This window comes from Suricata suricatta, chromosome 6 (assembly GCF_006229205.1).
Source record: "Suricata suricatta isolate VVHF042 chromosome 6, meerkat_22Aug2017_6uvM2_HiC, whole genome shotgun sequence".
Lineage (NCBI taxonomy): Eukaryota > Metazoa > Chordata > Mammalia > Carnivora > Herpestidae > Suricata > Suricata suricatta.
The window spans coordinates 22402658-22423620 of NC_043705.1; the positions used below are offsets into that span (position 1 = coordinate 22402658).

At 36.7% G+C, this 20963-nt stretch overlaps 1 long non-coding RNA gene across 1 annotated transcript in view; it reads left to right on the plus strand.

Annotated features, from left to right (window-relative positions):
• The window catches only part of LOC115293692, a 35759-nt gene extending 15417 nt beyond the window's left edge, over positions 1 to 20342 (plus strand). Inside the window, exon 6 of the long non-coding RNA XR_003909560.1 lies at positions 20263 to 20342. This is a non-coding gene — a long non-coding RNA (uncharacterized LOC115293692). The remainder of the gene's footprint in view (positions 1 to 20262) is intronic.
• The last annotated feature ends 621 nt before the right edge of the window (positions 20343 to 20963 follow it).

A 20963-nucleotide genomic window follows, 5' to 3' on the forward strand; every position in this document is an offset into this window, starting at 1 on the left:
GAATGGGGGTTAATGCAGGAAACGTTTTTTAATTTAGTAGTGGGAAGATATTTCTTTCTGATGGCTTCTGTTTTCTCTGTAAAGTTTGAGTGGAAGTCATCAAATTGCTAAGGGGGAACCATTATGTGAGGCTGGAGATAATGAAGGTATTAGAAATATTTTCAATGTTGTTAACTCAAAACATCTGCCCTCTTATACTTGATACATTTAAATATTTATATCAAGGATTCTTCTTCCAGAAAATAGTTAATGAAACTATAAACCAAAGCAAAATGCCAACTGTTACAATACTGTATGAGCTAGGCCTTATTAGTGTATCCATTTTATAGATTAAAAACCATAAGCCGCACAGATATTAAACAGTGTACTCAATGTGACAGAGCTGGGACGTGAGGGAACTGGAATTCAGTCCAAACTGTCTGATCTCAGAGCTTGGGCTGTTAATCACTGCAATATATTACCTGTACCCCTCATAACATTTAGACCGCATGCACACACGGCGGAAGTATTTTTATTCATTACTGCCCTTATCTCTGTTTCAGAAGTTCTCCTAACCCACCCAAGACTGTTTTCAGTTCTAGAAAACATGAACACCTCTTTTCTGCATTCCTAAAGTCAGAGAATCAGAAATAAAAGTATACATTCTCACCTTCACATTTTCCATACATCTCAAGAATTTTTATTTTTAATCTTTAGTAAACAGGCAGTGATTAAATAACAAGAAGCTCGGCGGAACTCCACAACGTACATTGTGAATGTGTGTCTTCGTGAGTAATCTCTCCCCTCAATCACATGTTAACACTTCCTTTATGAACATGTTCATTTTTCTACACGGTGGTTTCCTTTCACTTTTCTTTTTTAATAAGTCAAAAACAAGAATGCTGAGATTTGACAGAGTATCTATATAAAACAGAAAAGAACAAAAAGGTGCTGTCTTGGCACTGAGTTAATGAATTATATTTAAAAGAACCCTGAAAGATGTTGGAATAACGTGGGTGTGTTATTCAAGAATCCTGTTTATTTCTCCTGTTTTTCTTTGCTTAGAAGTGCCATCTGCAGTTTAGGTGCAAAATTTTCATTTGACATTTCAATTATGAAAAAGATAATTTAATAGTGTATAACAGACCTTTAGCTAGAGAGAAGAAATGCAATAAAAAGAAAGAAACCATGACCAGGGAAGGGGTAAGAAAAGGAAACTGAAAGAAGTTTCTGTGGTTCCTAAATTTTCTAACATATTGCTCATTTATTACAATATGGAGGGGTTACTCCTGACCTATATTGGGGGGGAAAGTTGAAAGATAATAATTAAAATTCAACTGGAAAAAGCTAACCATGGAGTTAAATTCTTCCTGAGATTTCGGTATCTTAATCTATTACTCAGTTTTTAAGATCTTCTTTTGTTGGGGAGAGGAGAGTGTAAGCATTGGCTACACAGTTGAAGGAAAGCAAACAAGATGGAGTGCTTGACTAAAGGCTAAATTTCCAAATTTGTTAATTTTATTTTTCTTCTTGGTTTAGTGTCTCTGCCTTAGAGCTATGCTATCCTAGACCACAAGACCCAACATATATATATGGCTTAAGAATAAAGAGCCTTACATCCACATTAATAAGGAGAAAATAAAACTTTCATATCTGATGATATGATACTATATATAGAAAATCCTAAAGACTCCACCAAAAAACTACTAGAACTGATAAATGAATTCAGTAAGGTCACAGGATATAAAATCAATGTACAGAAATCCACTGCATTTCTGTATACTAATAATGAAACAAGAGAAGCAAATTAATAAAACGGTCTCATTTATAAATGCACCAAAAATAATATCTATGAATAAACTTAACCAAAGAGGTAAAAGAACTATACTCTAAAAACTATAAAACATCAATTAAAGAAATTGAAGACAACACAAAGAAATGGAAAGACATTCCATGCTCAAGGCTTGGAAGAACAGATACTGTTAAAAAATAAAATAAGTAAATAAATAATAAATAAGTAAATAACAGATATTGTTAAAATGTCTATACAACCCAAAGCAAGCTACACTTTTAATGCAATCGGTGTTAAAATACCACTAGCATTTTTCACAGAACCAGAACAAACAATCGAAAATTTGTATGAAACCATAAAAGATCCCAGTAGCAAAAGCATTCTGGAAAAGGAAAAACAAAACTGGAGACATCACAATTCCAGACTTCGAGTTATATTACAAAGCTGTGGTTATAAAGCAGTGTGGTACTGACACATAAATAGACATATAGATCAATGGAGCAAAATAGAATACCCAGAATATACAGTCAATTAATCTTCAACAAAGCAGGAAAGAATATCCAATGGGAAAAAGACTGTCCCTTCCACAAATGATACTGGGAAAACTGGACAGCTACATGCAAAAAAAAAAAAAAAAAAAAAAGTAACTGGACCACTTTTTATACCATACACAAAGATAAACTCAGATTAAGAAGGGGATGGTGGGTGGTGGTCATGGAGGAGGGCACTTCTGGGGAAGAACACTGGGTATTATATAGAAACCAACTTGACAATAAACTATATATATAAAAAAAGAACCTAAATGTGAGACCTAAAACAATTAAAATCCTAGAAGAGAGCTCAAGCAGGAATTTCTCTGACATTGACATAATATCTTTCTAGATGGAGCAATGGAAACAAAAGCAAAAATAAACTTTTGGGAGTACATCAAAATAGGAAGCTTCTACCTATGGAAACAAGCAACAAAACTAAAAGACAACCTATGGAATAGAAGAAGATATTTGCAAATGACATACCCATTAGAGGGTTAGTATCCAAAATATATAAAGAAATAATACAACTCAACACCAAAAAACACAAATAATCCAATTAAAAAATGAACAGAAAACATGAATAGACATTTCTCTAATGAAGATAAACATATCGCTAACAGACACGTGAAAAGATGCCCAACAACACTCATCATCAGGGAAATGCACATCAAAACTACAATGAGGGGTGCCTGGGTGGCTCTGTCAGTTAAGCGTCCAACTTTGTCTCAGGCATAATATCATGGTCTGTGACTTCAAGCCCCACGTTGGGCTCTGTGCTGACAGCTCAGAGCCTGGAGCCTGCTTCAGATTCTGTGTCTCCCTCTCTCTCTGCCCCTCCCCTGCTTGTGCTGTCTCTCTCTGTCTCTCAAAAATAAATAAAAAACAAAAAAAATTTAAAAAAAGAAACTGCTATGAAATATCACCTTGTACCTGTCAGAATATCTAAAATCATAAAGACAAGAAACAAGTTTTGGTGAAGATGTGGAGAAAAAGGATTTGTTGTGGATCTTGGTGTGAATGCAAACTGGTGCGGCCACTTTGGAAAAACAGTATGGAGGTTTCTCAAAAGTTAAAAATAGAACTACTCTATGATCCAGTAATGGCACTACTGAGTGTTTACCTAAAGAATACAAAAACACTAGTTCAAAGGGATACACGCGCCCCTATCTTTTTAGCAACGTTATCTACAGTAGCCAAACTTTGGAATCAACCTAAGTGTCCATCAAAAGATGAATGGGTAAAGAAAATGTGGTATAATATATATCATAGAATATTACTCAGCCATAAAAAATAGTGATCATCATCATCATCTTGCCATTTGCAGCAACACGGATGAATCTATAGAGAGTAGAAATACCAGATGATTCTACTCATATGTAGAATTTAAGAAACAAATGAACAAAGGGAAAAAAAGAGATTAACCAAAATAACAGACTCTTAATTATAGAAAACAAGCATGTGGTCACCAGAGGGAAGGTGGGTGGAAGGATGGGTGAAATGAGAGAGAAGTAAGAGTAAACTTATCTTGATGAGAATTAAATAATATATGGAATTTTTGAATCGTGATATTGTATACCTGTGAATATAATATAATGAATGAATATATGAAATGAATATAACACTGTATGTTAACTACACTGGGATTCCATGGGATTAAAATTTTAAAAAGAGAATAAAGAGCCTTAGACAGTACAGAAGAGTATCACATAATTTGTAATTTCTGAAGATAAAGAGGAAGTCCTAAGTCGAGGTATGCCCTATCTGAAGGTGGAACTTCCTGATTCTTTGTTAAGGAATGTTTCCTTTCAGTGGAGGTAATCACACTGTGATCATATAATTTCACATTGATAATACAGACATGTTTAAAAACCAACTAAAGCTTATATCATTTATATTTTCAAAAAGCCACCATGCAGGATTGCTATGTTTGAAAATCAATTCATTCATCCATTCTTGTAATTTGGTAAAATAAGAGTTGAATTTCCTTCTAATTTCAATTAAAAAGAGATGGGGGATTCTAATAACATGCCTATACCTATATACAAATCTTTATTTCATTGTCTTTGGCATCACTGAAATGTCAAATACAGCAGATGTGTGTGTTTTGCCTCAAGCTTAAGGTCATTGAGTTCCTTATCCAGAGAAATGTTGAAAAATATCCTGCACATGTTCTCTTTAAAGAATGAATATTAGAGGGGCGCCTGGGTGGCTCAGTCGGTTAAGCAGCCAGCTTCTGCTCAGGTCATGATCTCATGGTTCGTGGGTTCGAGCCCCACATTGGGCTCTGTGCTGACAGCTGGCTCAGAGCCTGGAGCCTGCTTCAGATTCTGTGTCTCCCTTTTTCTCTGACCCTCCCCTGCTCACGCTGTCTGTCTCTGTCTCTCAAAAATAAATGAAAGCCATAAAAAAAGAATGAATATTAGAAGAACCAGGAGACTAAGTTTTTAGTTATTCCACTTTTACCTTTTACCAATATTCTTGATCTTGAGATGTGCTGCTTAAAGTTGAATGGGTCTTTTAAGAGTCAGAATTTTAGCAAATTCTAAACCAGCAGAGGGAAAGAGCCTCCCTCTTGCTGGGAATGAAAATTATTTTCCTGATTCAATAATGTACATTTCTAACTGATGGTCCATTAGATTAATGAAAGCTGGTGACCCAGATGATAGGAAATGCTTTAAAATGTGACAGAGCCTAAAGAAATTTAAAATATTTTCTAGAATTCTTGCATATTCTAGAAACAGGAGGGGCTCTTGTATTTTATAGACAAATACTATTAGGAAAGAAGAGATTTGGGGGGTAGAGGGCTCATGTTCTTTAATATTCTAAAATTCTGTTAGTTTAAACTTTTTCACTTGTTTTTTATAGCAATCCAGTGAAAAAATATGACCTGGCCTTATTACTGATAAAGAAATCCATTTTCCCCACAGTTTACTACTTTGAGGTAAATACCTCTAGGAGATAGTAAGAATTAGATGGCAACTCAGGGCACCAAGTGTTTGATATACTCCCCTTGGCCTTAGTTCATATACTGTCTTGTCTCTGACTTACTGAAGAATAAGATATAAGGAGTCTAAAGATCAAACAAGCAGGACTGAAAATGAAGAGGCCGGAAGAACATGATACATCCTGGAAGATGAGCCTTGGGAGGAAATGGATTGATTAGATGTCTTCTCCTATCCCGGGATCGTGCCTCTGCTTCTTTGGTAATTACACTGTAGGCTAAAGGTTTAGAAAGGAGAGAGAGAGAAAGAAAACTCACACTGTACAATTTCAGACTTGCATCTGTGATTAAAGACAAATTTAATTAAAATATTAATTTAAAACATTTGTAAAAAGTATTAGCTTTAGGTAACATATTGGCTTTCTCCAGAAAAGAATGCTGACTTCCTGTGCATGAGGAGATGATAATCAGAACAGCGCACTGGCAGTCAGCGTGAATTCATTCAACAGGAAGTAAACAGGTGTTTTTAAAATTGTATCTGTTTACAAATACTTCCAATATGAAGTAGTTTTGATGTTCAGAATTGATAAAACAAGCAAATAAATGAAGCATTGTAAGCAAACAAGGGAAAAATCCTGAGGGGAAATAGATTTTCCACCGGAGAATATTTTGTCCTCTGAAATTGTTCTGGCTGCCCACCTCTCCAAGCTACATAAAACTTCTCTTAGCTAATGCCAGTGTTTACACATATCTACTTCTTGTTGTTGTTGTGGTTGTTGTTTTATTACAAAAATAAGCATTCTGAGTATAGAAAAAATGGAGAAAAGCACTAATATTTATAAACTATCCTCACTCAGATATAACCAACTTTGATACTTCATAGGATATTATTTTTCTTTGGTAATTTTTTTTCCAAGTTGCAATGAAATGCAGTGTCTTTGTGTATTCACTTTCCTAAGTGTACACACAGAAAGTCACATAAAGACAAAAATATACTTTGAGGAGTATTTTTTCAATTTATATACAATAATACTATACATATTTTCTCTGACCACAGTATATTGTACTAATTTATATAGATCATTATCATTCTTTTTATAGTTTGTAGTAATTGATAGAAGCCTACTTAATATCCAATCCTTTTTTTTTGTAATAGAATCCTAGTTTTACTGAGAGCAGCAATGTGCCCAGCTACAACCCCACAATCAACTAAATTGACCAGTATCCTGTGCAATTTACATGGCCATTGACACAAAACCTTGCTAATGAGAAGTAGGCGGATATTCAAAGGAGTTTTGTTTTTTCAGTACAGATACTGCCTCTACTTCTTTATCCTTTTCCTCCTTCTTGCTGGCTTAAAATATGGATATAATGGCTGGAAGGGCTATGATTCCACTATGAAAGAAAGGTTACGTGAACAACATTGTGCCCCTGACATTCCATACCTGCTGACTTCTACTCGTTTGCAAAGAATGAAATTTAACCCTTTTCTTATACAAAGTCAACTCAAAATAGCTTTATTACTTAAACATAAGACCTGAAACCGTAAAATGACTAGAAGAAAACAAGGGGGAAAAGCTTCCTGGCATTGGTCCTGGCAATAGTTTTTTGGAATTGACAACAAAGGCTCAGGCAACGAAGACAAAAATAACTAAGTGGGACAACTTTATCAAACTACAGAGCTTCTGCATAGCAAAGGAAGCCATCAGCAAAATGAAAAGGTGTCTTACTGAATAGGAGAAAATATCTGCAAATCATGTACCTGATAAATGTTAATATCCAGAGTATATAAGTAATCCACATAAGCCAGTAGCAAATCATCATCATCACCATCACCATCATCATCATCATCCAGGTAAAAAGTGGGCAGAGAATTTGAAACATATTTTCTAAGAAGAAATACAAATGGCCAACAAGTACATGGAATGATGTTCAGCATCACTAATCATTAGGGAAGTGCAAGTCAAAACCCCAATGAGATATCACCTCACACCTATTAGAATGGCTGTTATGAAAAAAAAAATCATTAAGTATTGGCAAAGATATGGAGTGAAGGAAATCCTTTTCTTAAATATTTTTATTTATTTTTTTGAGAGACAGAGAGAGACAGTGCAAGCAAGAAAGGGTCAGAGAGAGAAGGAGATACAGAATCTGAAGCAGGCTCCAGGCTCTGAGCCAGCTGTCAGCACAGAGCCTGACGCGGACTCAAACCCAGGAACTATGAGATCGTGACCTGAGCCAAAGCTGGACACCTAATCGACTGAGCCACCCAGGCACCCCAGGAAATCCTTGTACACTATTGGTGGGAATGTAAATTGGTGCATCCACTCTGGAAAACAGTAATGAGTTCCCTCAAAAAATTATAAATAGAACTACCATGTGATTCAGCAATTCTACTCCTGGGTATTTATCCAAAAAACAAACAAACAAACAAACAAACCCAGAAATTTAAAAAGTTACATGAGCTCTTTTGTTCATTGAAGCATTATCTTATAATAGCCAGTATATGGGAAGAACCTAAATGTTCATTGATGTATGAGTGGATAAGGAAATATGACATATACATAAATGGAATATCATTCAGCCATTAAAAAAAAAAAAAAGAAGAAATTATCAGGGCACCTGGGTAAGCTCAGTCAGTTGAGCATCTAACTTTGGCTTAAGTCATGATCTCATGGTTTGTGAGCTTGAGCCCTGAATCAGTCTGTCTCCTGTCAGCACAAAGTTGCTTCAGATCCTCTGCCACCCCTCTCTCTGTACTTCTACTGCTAATGGTCTCCCTCTTTCAAAAATAAAAAATAAACTTAAAAAAAAAGAAGAAAATCTTGTCATCTGTGACAACATGGATGGACTTGAAGTCATTAAGCTAAGTAAAATGAGTCCAAAAAAGACAAATACTGTATGATCTCCCATATATATGTGGAACCTAAAATAAATAAAATAAATAAATAAATAAATAAATAAATAAATAAATGAATAATGAAAACTGAGCTCATGAACATAAAGAACAGATCGGTGGTTGTCTGAGCCAGTGAAGTGGCCAGGTGTGTGAAGGGGTCATCAGGGACAAATTTCCAATTCGACAAGAAAGTAAGTCATGAGGATATAATGTTACAGTAAGTCAAATAAGCCAGACACTGAAAGACAAATAGTTCACCATCTCACATGTGAAATCTAAAAAAGTTGAACACCTTGTAATAAAAGGTAGAATGGGGTTACCAGAGGTTAAGTAAGCTTCAGGGGGAAAGGAGAGGTGTTGGTCAAAGGGTACAAACTTTCCATTGTATGTGCCAAATTTCCAGAGACCTAGATAGTACACAGCACAGTGACTATAGTTAATGTATTGTATACTTGACACTTACTAAGAATAGATCTCCATTATTCACACATAGACACACACACACACACACACACACACACACACACACACACGGTAACTATGTGAGGTGATGGTTACGTTAATTACCTTGATTGTGGTAATGTATTTATATGTCATAATGTATATGTATGTATACATTATTTGTATACATTTGTATGTATACAAAACATCATGGTATACATCTTACATATACATGATTTTTATTAGTCATACCTCACATAAGATGGGAACAACAAAAACCCTGAGTTTCTTAAGCCGCTGCTCACTTAAGAGTTGTTACAACTGAATTCAACTCTTGTGATATATGTAATAATGTAAATGGAAGCAAACTATTTTAATATAATATATGTAATATACAGCATATTTATAAAATTAGGATACACTATTTAAGAAATAGGGATGTATCATATTAACCACTGAACAAGTAAAGGATGTTCTAAATGTTACAACAGTCAGGTGATGGACGTATTTGTACATATATGCCGGTCTTCTTTTCTAGCTTTTCAGCATATTTTACTATTTTGCATTCTTTGAGATTTTTGTGATAATCCTTTCATTCCACTAGTTCATATTTTATCTAGGTTTCTTATTTTTAGTTTATTATTATATGTGTTTTTAAATTTCAGCATTTATTTCTGAACCTATATATGTGTGTGCATCTTCATACATTAAGTATATTAAGTATATTATAAAAATATTTAAACTATATGAAATTGACAATAGTGAAATATATATTATTAAGGATTATATGTATATATCTTTATGCTTGATATCTAAGCTCTGAAATAGTTTAGAGAGGCATGTTTCTTTTATTGTGGATAAGAGCTTTTTAAGGATATTAGTTTTATTTATTTAAAGTTTTATTCTGTTTACTATGTCTATTTAATTGTAACATTTTCTTGTAATTTAGTTTTGGTGGTTCCAACCCCCTCAGACCCCACATGGCTTTTATGTTTGCTTCTGAATACCTGAAAATTCTTAGGGAATTCTAGGTTGCAGTTTAAAAAACAAGAAGCATTTCTTTGGTTTACAGGAGAGTCTCTGAAGACTTTGCACTTAACTGTAGATTTTCACTGCTGTTCCCTTACCCTTCGCTGCAGGTAGATAGTGATGGCACCCGGAGGCAAGCATAGCTTATGAGGCGCTCATCTTCAGGACACTGGCTCCTTGAAGCTTTTCTGTGGTTGTAAGGTGCCTGGGAACTTATCATATCTATTGGCCCAAACTCCATGTGCCTAGTGTGAAAATATCCACTTCACAAATCTTGCTCTTTGGTTTATTGGCAAGGGGGTAGAGTGGGGGGTTCTCAGAGTCAGTTATTCAGACAGAGAAATTAGTTCAGCCCAAATGTGCATTTCCCTCCTTACCACTGAAGTCAACTCTCTTTCCATACATTTCATTAACCAGTAGTATCTACATTAATAAACCAGCCTTAGTCTCCTTTCTTCTAATCTGTAACTTGTGCTCATTAGTGGCCAAATCCAGATGAAAGCTTAAGGGAAGAGAAGTCCACTGATGCAGTTCTTGTAGATTATCCCCCCATTGTACCAAGTGGGATGGATCTGAAAGAGCAGCAGAATATGGCAAGTATGAATATGGGTTGATCTTTTCATTGACTTCTTGATTCAGTTTTTGCATTTACATTCAGAAGTGAAATTGGCCTTGGGATTTCCTGTCTTATAATTGCCTTTATGCTGGCCTTACTTTTGTGTGTGTAGTATATGTATTTCTTTTTGATATATAATTAACATACCATGTTTTCTTTGTTATAGATGTGCATGTTGATTTGCCTATTCTATACATTCCTCCATGCTCATCACAGTAAATATTGTCACCATCTGTCATCATGCAACATTATTGCAGTATTATTGACTACATTCCCTATGCTGTACTTAGTATAATACTCTCTAGGTCCATCCAAACTGTCTCACATGGCAAGATCTCATTCTTTTATATGGATGAGTAAATTCCATTATATAGATGTTTACAAATATAATTATATATAATTTTTATTTTACAACATAATTATATTCATGTTGGCAATTATATAATCATTTATAAGTCATTAAGAAACCATAAAATATAAATTATATTAAAATTGTATATCTCTATATATAGATATGAAAAATGCAACATCTTTTTTTTTATCCATTTATCTATGTGGGGACACTTAGGTTGCTTCCATATCTTGGCTACTTTAAATAATGCTACAATAAAAAGGGGTGCATATGTGTTTTTGAATTAGTGTTTTCATTTTCTTTGGGTAAATACCCAGTAATGGAATTGCTGGATCATATAGTATTTTTATTTTTAATTTTTAAAGAAATCTCCATACTGGTCCACAGTGGCTGTACCAATTTACATTACCCCCAGTGATGCATGGGAATTCCTTTTGCACATTCTCACCACTTGTTTATTTCTTGTCTTTTTGATATGATATGCTTTCCTTATCAAATAGGTTGGGATTTTAAATATTTTTCCCTTCTCTCAAAAACTATTGTTAAAAGCAATGCTATTTCTACCTTAAAAATTTGTTAGAATCCACTGGTAAAGACATCTTGTATCAGTTATGTCTTATCTTTTTTTTCTAATTAGTCTAAGCAAGAATCTGTCCTTTTTTTAAAATTTTTTTTAAATGTTTTTTATTTATTTTTGAGAGACAGAGAGTGAACAGAGGAGGGGCAGAGAGAGAGACACAGCATCTAAAGTGGGCTCCAGGCCCTGAGCTAGCTGTCAGCACAGAGCCCGATGCGGGGCTCAAACCCACAAACTGTGAGATCCTGCCCTGAGCCGAAGCCGGATGCTTAACTGACTGAGCCACCCAGGCGCCCCTAGAACTTGTCTCTTAACCAGTCCTAGCAAAGAACCAACTTTGGCCTGAGCTAACCCTGTTTTTTGTTTATTTTTTAAAATTTCATTAATCTCTATTCATTATTTTCATCTTTGTACTCTATCAAGATTTAATCTTCTATTTCCTTTACATTAAAATAGATGCTTAGTACACTGAGTTTGAGTTTTATTCATTTTCTAATATGCATTTCAGTATGTAAATGTACTACTTTATCCACATAAATTTTTAATACATGAGATTCTTTTTATTCTCTATCATTTGATTCAAAATATTTTTTCATTTTCATTCTTTGACTCATAGGTTATTTCAAAGTCTCTTTCTTCTGAAATGCCAAATATATGGACTTTTTCTTTTAAAATACCTTTTTTTGTTTGTTTTCTCATTTCCAGCTTAATGGTACTTTGGTCAGAGGGCATATGTGTGATACATGCATAATTTCTGTCCTTTGAAATCGTTGAGATATGCCTTCTGACCCAGCATGTGGTCTTTTTTCTAAATGTTCTATATGTACTTGGGGAAAAAATTTCTTATTCCACTTTCTGCTTAAAAGATTCTTTATATGTCCATTCAATCCATTTTTTGTATTATTCAATTTGTTATATTCTTACCTTTTTTCCTTGATCTGCCAGTTTCTGAGAGAAGTATGCTTCACTGTCAGGATTAAGAAATATCTCCTTGTGACTGAATTTATTTCTCTTTAGAATTTAGTCCATAACATGTATGGTTTTCTTTAATTTTTCCTAACTTATTGGTATAAAATTGCATGTATTGTTCTATAACAGAATGGCTAAGGAATACTTTCACTTAAATACACAGGAATAAAATTGCAAAGAAAATAGAATTGCATGGGATTATAATAAACCTATATGCTGTTAGAAAGGAAGAGGCCTTGAAACAGCCATTACTAATGTGTCCTTTCCTGGAACATTGCCAAAATGTCTTCCATCTCAGTGTGTGTCATTTTACAAATGACTAAGAAATTAATTACTCTCCCTTAAGCTCTCTGCTAAGGTAAAGGCCACATTGATTGAAAGGCCTTGAATAGGTTTATGCTACTTTCTCAATCACATCAGACGTGGCTCTTATGCAACACTGTGTTCTTTTTGGCATTATACTTAACTGTTAGAAAGGTCATAAAAGTGGAAAAGATTAATGGGGTTTGAGGCTTTGGGTTTACTACATCTTTGTGGAGTTTTGACCTGTACTTTTATGGAGCTGGAGCATAATTAGTGCTTCCTGTGATTTATGATTTCTACTGCTGGGAAATGCCACGGAATTGCTCTTATCTCCGAGCGCTCCCTTTTCTCTGTCTGTAGATATGTTACACGAGAAATATAGCTTTTGTTTATAAATTCCATCTTGTGAGATTTGTTTGTCGTATTTTAGTTACTGCTTAATAGAACATATGTTATACTCATGAAACCATTCCAGCTTCACCCTAAAGCCAAATTTGAATACCTGCTGTCTCATTGTATGCCTGGAGGGCATCAAAGGAAACAACTCCAGCTTTTGACCTTTGGAGCAGACAGCAGTTCTAACAATTAACTCTTGTGGCAAAACCTTAATCAGAAAGGGACCTTCTTCACAGCAGTGACATGGAATATTAAGCTGAAAAGCATGAAAATAGCTTTATGAACACTGGGCCTCATTGAAATGAAGCAAGAGACCAGGATTGCCAAGGATGGAGAACACTTACACTCACTAACTCAAAAGAGATGACTTTGGCCATGAGAGAATGTTGCTTAATGTATAAATGACACATCAATGGGAAAACTGTTGATAAAGCAGTAACCATTATCCTTGAACTCTTTAATCCACTACAACAACTTATGGTTTCTTAGTCCTTCATTGTTTTATTTTTTTATTATTTTTTATTTTTTCCATAATATTTTATTGTCAAATTGTTTTCCATACAACACCCAGTGCTCTTCCCCTCAAGTGCCCTCCACCCTCACCACCACCTGTCTTCCCCCCTCCCCCCTCCCCCCAACCCTCAGTTCATTCTCAGCATTCAATAGTCTCTCAAGTTCTGCGTTTTAAATGATTCATAAACCTGTTGAATAGAAGAGAATCTGGCTATTAAAACTCATCTAAAAATATTTTACTCAAAGGCAACCAGATTAAATGCCAAACAGGACCACATGATAAAAATGCACTTTCTACTCACTCCTACAAAACCATTCAGAGACCTTGTAAGAGAGTACAGTGTAATATTCAGTTATCCTTAAGATAATAAACAGTGATGCACTCATAGGTCTAACAGGAGAACAGGAGAAACCTAATGGAGGACCAGGGGAAGGGGAAGAGGGAAAGAGAGTTGGGGAGAGAGAGGGACATAAAACCTGAGAGACTACTGAATACTGAAAATGAACCAAGGGTTGAAGGGGGAGGGGGGAAAAGAGGTGGTGGTGATGGAGGAGGACACTTGTGGGGAAGAGCACTGGGTGTTGTATGGAAACCAATTTGACAATAAACTATTAAAAAAAAAGATAATAAACAGTGAACATATGTTATCATTAGGGTAATATAGCCTCCTCTGAGCTTAGTTGTTTTAAAATTATTTATCCTTGATATCTCCATAAGAATTATCTTCCCAAAATGTATTAGATTAATTACTCAGTTGCTCCTAAGACAGAAGTTCATAAGCTTTTAATTTGGCCTTCAAGGTTCTTTTATGATATGACCACAAGTTACCTCTCCAGCCAAATTTTCCAAAACTCCATTCTTTATTCTGATCCGGCATTCTGTTATATTTTCTGTTTCCCAGTCATGTCAGATAATTCTGTATCTCTTTAGACTGGCTATACTGCTTTTTCCCTCTGCAATGCTTTCCCCATGTTTCCTTACAGTGAAAAATTATGGCATTGGTCAAATGAAACCTTCTCTTTTAACCCTTACTGGGTTCTCAGAATGCATTTTTTTTTTTGCCCCAGGCTCTTACCCGACAGTACTTGTATTACCGTTTTATGCTCATTTCACTGCCTCTCCCAGAGATGTGAAGGCCACTGTGGGCAGGGCCCGTGCGTATTGATCTTCTGTTCCCAAAGCTTGGCAATAACTAAACATTTATTTGCTGGCCATCCTGCTAATGAGCTTGTAGGATGCTATTTGCTTGAGATACAAACATGAACACATTGCCCTTGTCTATGTCAGGTGTCCTTTGTGTGTGTTAGGTACTGACTCAATTATGTTGAATGGCCAAATTACATGGGAGTAGCTTTAGTTGTCTGTGGCTCATCATCTTACAATGCGTGGCTATAGAAATTCTGATAAACAGAATGAAGGAAGATACTTTTTAAATGCCCTACTTGGCAGGTCTTATGAAGTAAGTAAGTGCAGTAAGGACACTTCAGGATGAAAGAACCTTGGATCACTAATTTAGAAATTCCCCATTGCTGCTTTATAACATACGTTAGCAAGTGAAATAAACGTCTCCTTTGGCCTGAGTGTTAAAGAACAGAGTCTTGAAGGCTTCTCTCCATGGGCGGCTGGATTCGTCCTATACAGAGTCTGTAGGAGGATTTATAGATCTTAGCACTTGTAGAATTTTTTTTGAAAACTGAGATCATGATCATTATTCACATTATCCTGAAAGCTGAATCCTCCTCCATTGAAGAAGCTGCCTGAAATATATGAGATTGTAAATTTGAGTGCTAAATACGATTAAGAAGTTAGTTTGAGAATATAGTATTAACAACTTAACTAAGGAATTTAGATTTTTAATCAGCAGTAGCCGAACACTTAAAGTTTTAAGGAGTTGATGACTTCATGTCCATTACGCAAAAGGCTGGTTAATGTGCCAAAAGAAAGATGAGCTGTACAAATAAGTGAATGGAAGATCAGAAACCAGATATGAATATAATTTCATAGTTGGCAATAAATGAGAACTACGGTGAGAGCTCTTTTGGAAATAAAAAGGAGAGCACACAGATGTTGGAGCCATTTGGGAGGATTAATCAATAGAATCTAGTGATTGATGAGACTTGGGGAGAGGAATGTAATAAAAATGATAGGCCTGAGTGCCTGAGAATGACTTTTATCAAGAGAGGGAACACAGGAGGAGAAAGAGAGCTAGAGAATAAGAGTTTATCAGTCCACACAACCTAGGGTATATTGTGTTAATGTTAACCTTCAGATACCAGCGATTAAAATAGTAAAAGCTTATTTCTTGCTGTTGCTACATGCCCGTTTTGGTCTGGCTGGGATTTCTTCTCCACATCCTTCCGATTTGGGGGACTCACGGTGATATATCAGCCACTGTCTGGAAAGTAAGCAGGTGCTGTGGCACAGAGAAAGAAAGCATAGGTGGATCTTACAGCAGCTAGTAATCATTCTAGCCTGACACATGTCACCTCCGTTCACAACTTATTGATCAAACCACAACCACTAGGGGGCCGGCTGCAAGTTGAGTCTTACAGGTGGTCAGAAGGAAAGGAAGGTGCGAGAGGCTTTTCAGTGAGAAGTTCACTAGGCCTTCTAAGAAGCAAACCTCAGGTAGCATCTAACAATAAAGGATTATTTTGGACAAAGAACCATGAGAACAAAGGGGAAGGGAGTTTGAGAGAGAGAGCCTTCAGACTGTAAGGCTCATCCTTCTCTGAATGAAAGAGAGAATGAGAAGTCCAAGAAAAACTCCCAAGACTCTTGGGAAGTTTTAGAGTTAAGTCAGTTGTCCTAGGAATCCTGTGTTTCTGAGGAGCAGCCCATGATAAGTGCTGTCTCAGTATAAATGCAGTCATGGAATTCAAAGGACAGTAGCGCAAACCCTTAATCACTTGGTGGTCTGCAGATGACACATTCTCATGGTAGCCATAATAGCTCTAATGGCTATTTCTGGAGAAGGTGACAGAGTTTCTTTTGTGCATATTTGATTTGAGATTAGGAGGCAGGGAATTTAGATGAGAGCAGTAAAAGACAACAGCTTTATTGTGATGATGTCCAGCAGAAAGATGAACAATGGCATTTGCAGCTTAGACAAAAGCTCTGGGGTACTAACTAATTTGAGAGTCATAAGAATAGAGCTAGAGCTAGGGATTGAACTGATGAGAAATGAAATTCACTACAGCAAGAAGAAATTCCATACATCCCTGAATATAAATGAGCCTTAATGCAGCAGCCTTTCCTTGCACACGTTGTTGGTCGTGTGCGTGTGGTATGGTGGGACATCCTACACAGCTGGTCACATACCTGCTTAGACAGGGGTAACGAAGTGTAAGCAGAGAGGCTGAAATTGGACTTCCAGATTTCTAGGAGCCAAGAAGGGCATAAGAAGCCACCAGAAAAGAATGCATTTACCCAAGTCAAGAGAACTGTAATTGAGACTATCAGCAATGGAGAGGCCCTCCAAGTACCCAAAGCAAAGTTCAGAAAGAAAACAGCTACTCTAACTCCTATCAGGTAATCTGTCTTCCCATAATGTCAGTTACCCGGGATATTCCCTGATCATTACCCTTTCCTCTCCTGTTTTGAACATGATGGGTAAGAAACCATGTTATCAGGTTGAGGGAGGAAGGCTACAAACCACAAAGTAGAGTAGGGAGAAGAAGTGTAGAACCTCCTTCTCTTGCTCCTCCTTCCAAAGGCTCCAGTTGGAGGAGTGGAGATATAACCATAAATGCAGCTGGAAGCTTTATTACATTGGATTGGACATTTCAAATTCCGCATTAAAATCTTGTCATTTAAAAGAACTCCAACACTTTCTAGGACTTAAAGATGACCTTAAAAGCCATAGAATCTGTCTGCACTTTTGTTTAAGGACAGGGTAAGAACTAACCCCACTGAACAAATTATATGCTAATATTGGGACATTGAGAGCTGCTTACTTTATAAAACTGTTACATAAAATGGCATCACAAATAAGGTCGGATGATTGGGGCATGATTGCAATTGTCTAAAGTTTCCAAGAAGGTAAACTGTATCAAATGCTTATTTTCAAGTAAGGAGACAGTATACATAAGTGGAGTTTCTTTCCAGATTAGATAGTTAAATAATGCTATATGTAATTCTTTTAATGGAAGATCTTTATCACTTGAATTTAAATGTGAATTTAAAGTTGTAAGAGATTATAAACTCTAGGCCATTGCCATACCTACCTGTATCCTAATGACCTTGAAACTAAGATCTTCATCTACCTTCCTTTTCTTAGAAGGCATCGAGTTTCTGCCACAGTCTTGGGCTAAAAATAATAACTAGATAATGAGAATGTAATTGTGCATTGGATGATTTATTAATCACTGGGGAATGGCTTTTTATTAAAGCTAGTAGCTGTTTTGTCATTGCTGGCATCATTTGGGTTTTATCAACTCATTGTACTCTGGAAAAAACCAGACATATTAGAAAATTGTTGTAACCTGACTCAAGGCCTAAGGCACTGAGAGAACAACCGTTCATGCAGAAGGTGACACCAGGTGTTAGCTGTTAGAGGAATTTCTGATTCTATCCAGTAATTCTTCTGGCAGAAGTTCAACAGTATAAGAACTTGAGTAGGGCTTTATTATTTTGGGAGTTTGCAGGGGGAGTTAATCCATAATAGTCTCATGGACACCAACATAAGAATTTAGGGCTTCAGGGGCACCTGGGTGGCTCAGTTGGTTAAGCATCCGGCTTCAGCTCAGGACATAATCTCGCAGTCCGTGGGTTCAGGCCCCGCTTCAGGCTCTGTGCTGGAGCCTGGAGCCTGCTTCAGGTTCTGTGTCTCCCTCTCTCTCTGCCCCACCTCGCTTGCTCTCTGTCTCTGTCTCTCAAAATAAAAAAGACATAAAAAATTAAAAAAAAAAGACTTTAGGGCTTCAATTTACTTGAGACTTTAATAATTGGATTCGAATTTCTTTCAGGAAAGGGATTATGTTTAAATTTAAGGCATCTCAATTCATTATATTATTACCAGAATATCTTTATGACGGCTTTTGATCGTATTGCCAAACAGCTGATAAGCTATGTTAGACAACAAGACTGGAAATAATTTGTGACGAGAGGTAGAATAGAGAGTAAATTTTCAGCCTTAATTCCTAACTAGCCTTGAGTTCCTTTAATTAATTTGTGGTTCTAGCACATAACATCTTTTGGGACCAAGGTGGTCCAAGGAAGATGAACAAATGGTCATACAGGAGTGAGAGTGACACTGTACCAGCGTGCAGGTCTCCTCCCCTTAGGGAGAAGTTCCCGCCTCTGGTTACACCTAAGTTCACTGGTTAAGCCTAAGAGGTAAAGGTCAAGGAGAAGCCGAGGACTGTTCTAAGGAAACCTTTATTCCCTAGTGCTGGTGGGACGTTCTTCTTCTCTGTGCCCTTTACACCTCGTAATGAGAGGAGAATGGACTCTATCCTCATTGGTAATTTGGGACAAGAAACAAGACATTCTTACCTTACTTCTTTCCTCCTTGAGCTTTGTCTCTCTGTAGAGAGGCCCAGTGTGCGATTGCTCATGTGGAGGAAGGATTGTCATTGTTCTGTGCTGCCTGCCAGTGGTGCGTAAGTGTCCAATTCTGGACCGGGATGTTTTAGGAACCTCTTTGTACTCCAACACCTTTCCTCCAATCCAGTTTCATCTACAGTGAACTCTGCATAACACTTTGGCTCTCAGCTGGCTTTGATCTGACCAGAAAAAAGACTATCACTTATTAGCTTCCTGCATACCTCAGCAAAATTATTTGGAATAGCAAAACAGTCTGTAAACAAATTGGTTGGTCAGTGATGTGAATACTTAGGTGAAATTGATTAGTGAGTGTTTAATTTTTTAAAACATTTTTAGATAACATTTCCTATTGCCAGAGGACTCTAAAGGTGTTCAAATTCTTTGATTGAACAAGTAGAGGCTAAAGCATTAGGGAAGATTAAAAGTCAGAAAACTATCCAGGACTTTCACAGTTGTGTTTCCCAGGCATGAGGTTGGTTTCGGATAGAGCAGCTTTGTGAGAAAGGAAACGTGCTTTGTGAGGTTTAATGTATAATAGTACAGTGTCCGTGAGTGGAAGAAGGCATCAGTGATTGGAGGAAGAATATGTGTGTAGTTATGTGTATGTGTGTGGATATTTTTATGGGCATGTGGGTAAGCATGTGCTCATGTGGCTAGAAGTGTGGGCGAATGTGTGTTAATATGAGTATGTGCTGTATTTCTGGGTGTGTGCGGTTATATGTGTATGTGTGCTAGTGTGTGGCTGGGCGAACATGTGTCTGGGTGCATGCACATGTGCATACGTGTATATGAGTATGTGGCTCTACATGTGGGTGTGAGTGTGCCTGAGTGAGTGGTTGTGGGTGTGTCTAGTTTATATGTGTGTGTGTTCATGTAAAAACTACAGCAGAGGCAGATGAAACCAAAAATACTTACAGAGTAACAAAAAAAAGTCCATTTTCTTAGTGAATTTCAAGATACCTTGTAGGGAAATATAAAACAAGTATTAACTTCTCAGAAATTTGCACTTAGAATTTAACCTATAAGATTAAAATGTTAATTAATTTTAGTTAATTAATACAGCTACACTAAGCCTAGTCCCAGAGCCTGTGAACAGCCTTTAGTAAACCAAGATAGAACTCCTAGAGAGCCTCGTGGACGGTCTTGCAGTTTCTGTGCGTACCGCACAGTTGTGCCTGGCAAGAATAGGAGTAGGGGCTGAAATCCAACTCTTCCTCTGTGTACTAAACCGCGTTCCCGACCCCCAGGAAGGACAGCTTTTTCTAATTTGCACAAAGATGCCCTCAGGTCCTAAATAAGCACAACAAGCTGGGGTTTTCACAGTTCATCTTCCCAAGTGTGACTTAAATGCGTACCTACTTCTCTCTGGAACAGCTCCTATCAATGGGTACCATTTCTCATGGCCTGGAGAAACACATTCATTCTCAAGAAAAGGAAAGGCTGACTAGGGATCCGAGAAAGTTGGAAAAGTATACTGACCGATTTCAGAAGTCTAAGAAGACATTCATCTTTGGTCCAGGAAAATATATGGATTGCCTTTGAATTCCTTCTAGAGATCCTACCACTTCTTTGCCTTTTTTTTTCTTGTCTTTTCCCAGATACCCCATAATGATTTGGGGTATTGGCATTTTGAGAATGAACTCTTGAAAAATAGAAAGCTCTAAGAACATAGACATGAATTCCAAGTGTTACAAAGAAGATTTCCAGACACATGATGGTGGGGGAGGTAGGGGAAGCTCATTGATTTTCCTGGGGCTCAGGATTTTCATTGTGACAGCACTGAGTTGTTCCTCCCAAGATATACAGATTTCTCAGGCATTTTGTCTAGAAGTCCCTAGGTAGATATCTAATTAGTCTTCCTTTCGGGAGAGCTGACTTTGGGTAAGGGATGATTCACATGCTTGAGGGGTAGGTAGATGAGTATAATAACTTAGCCAAGTATTTTGAGATGTGTCAAAACGAGACCAAATATTTTGAAATTGTGAACACAGAGACCTATTACCTCTAGGAAATCTGAAGGAAACACTGCATATGAAAAACTGAGCAGGGGGTGAAATGGATCATCCCGAGGAGGT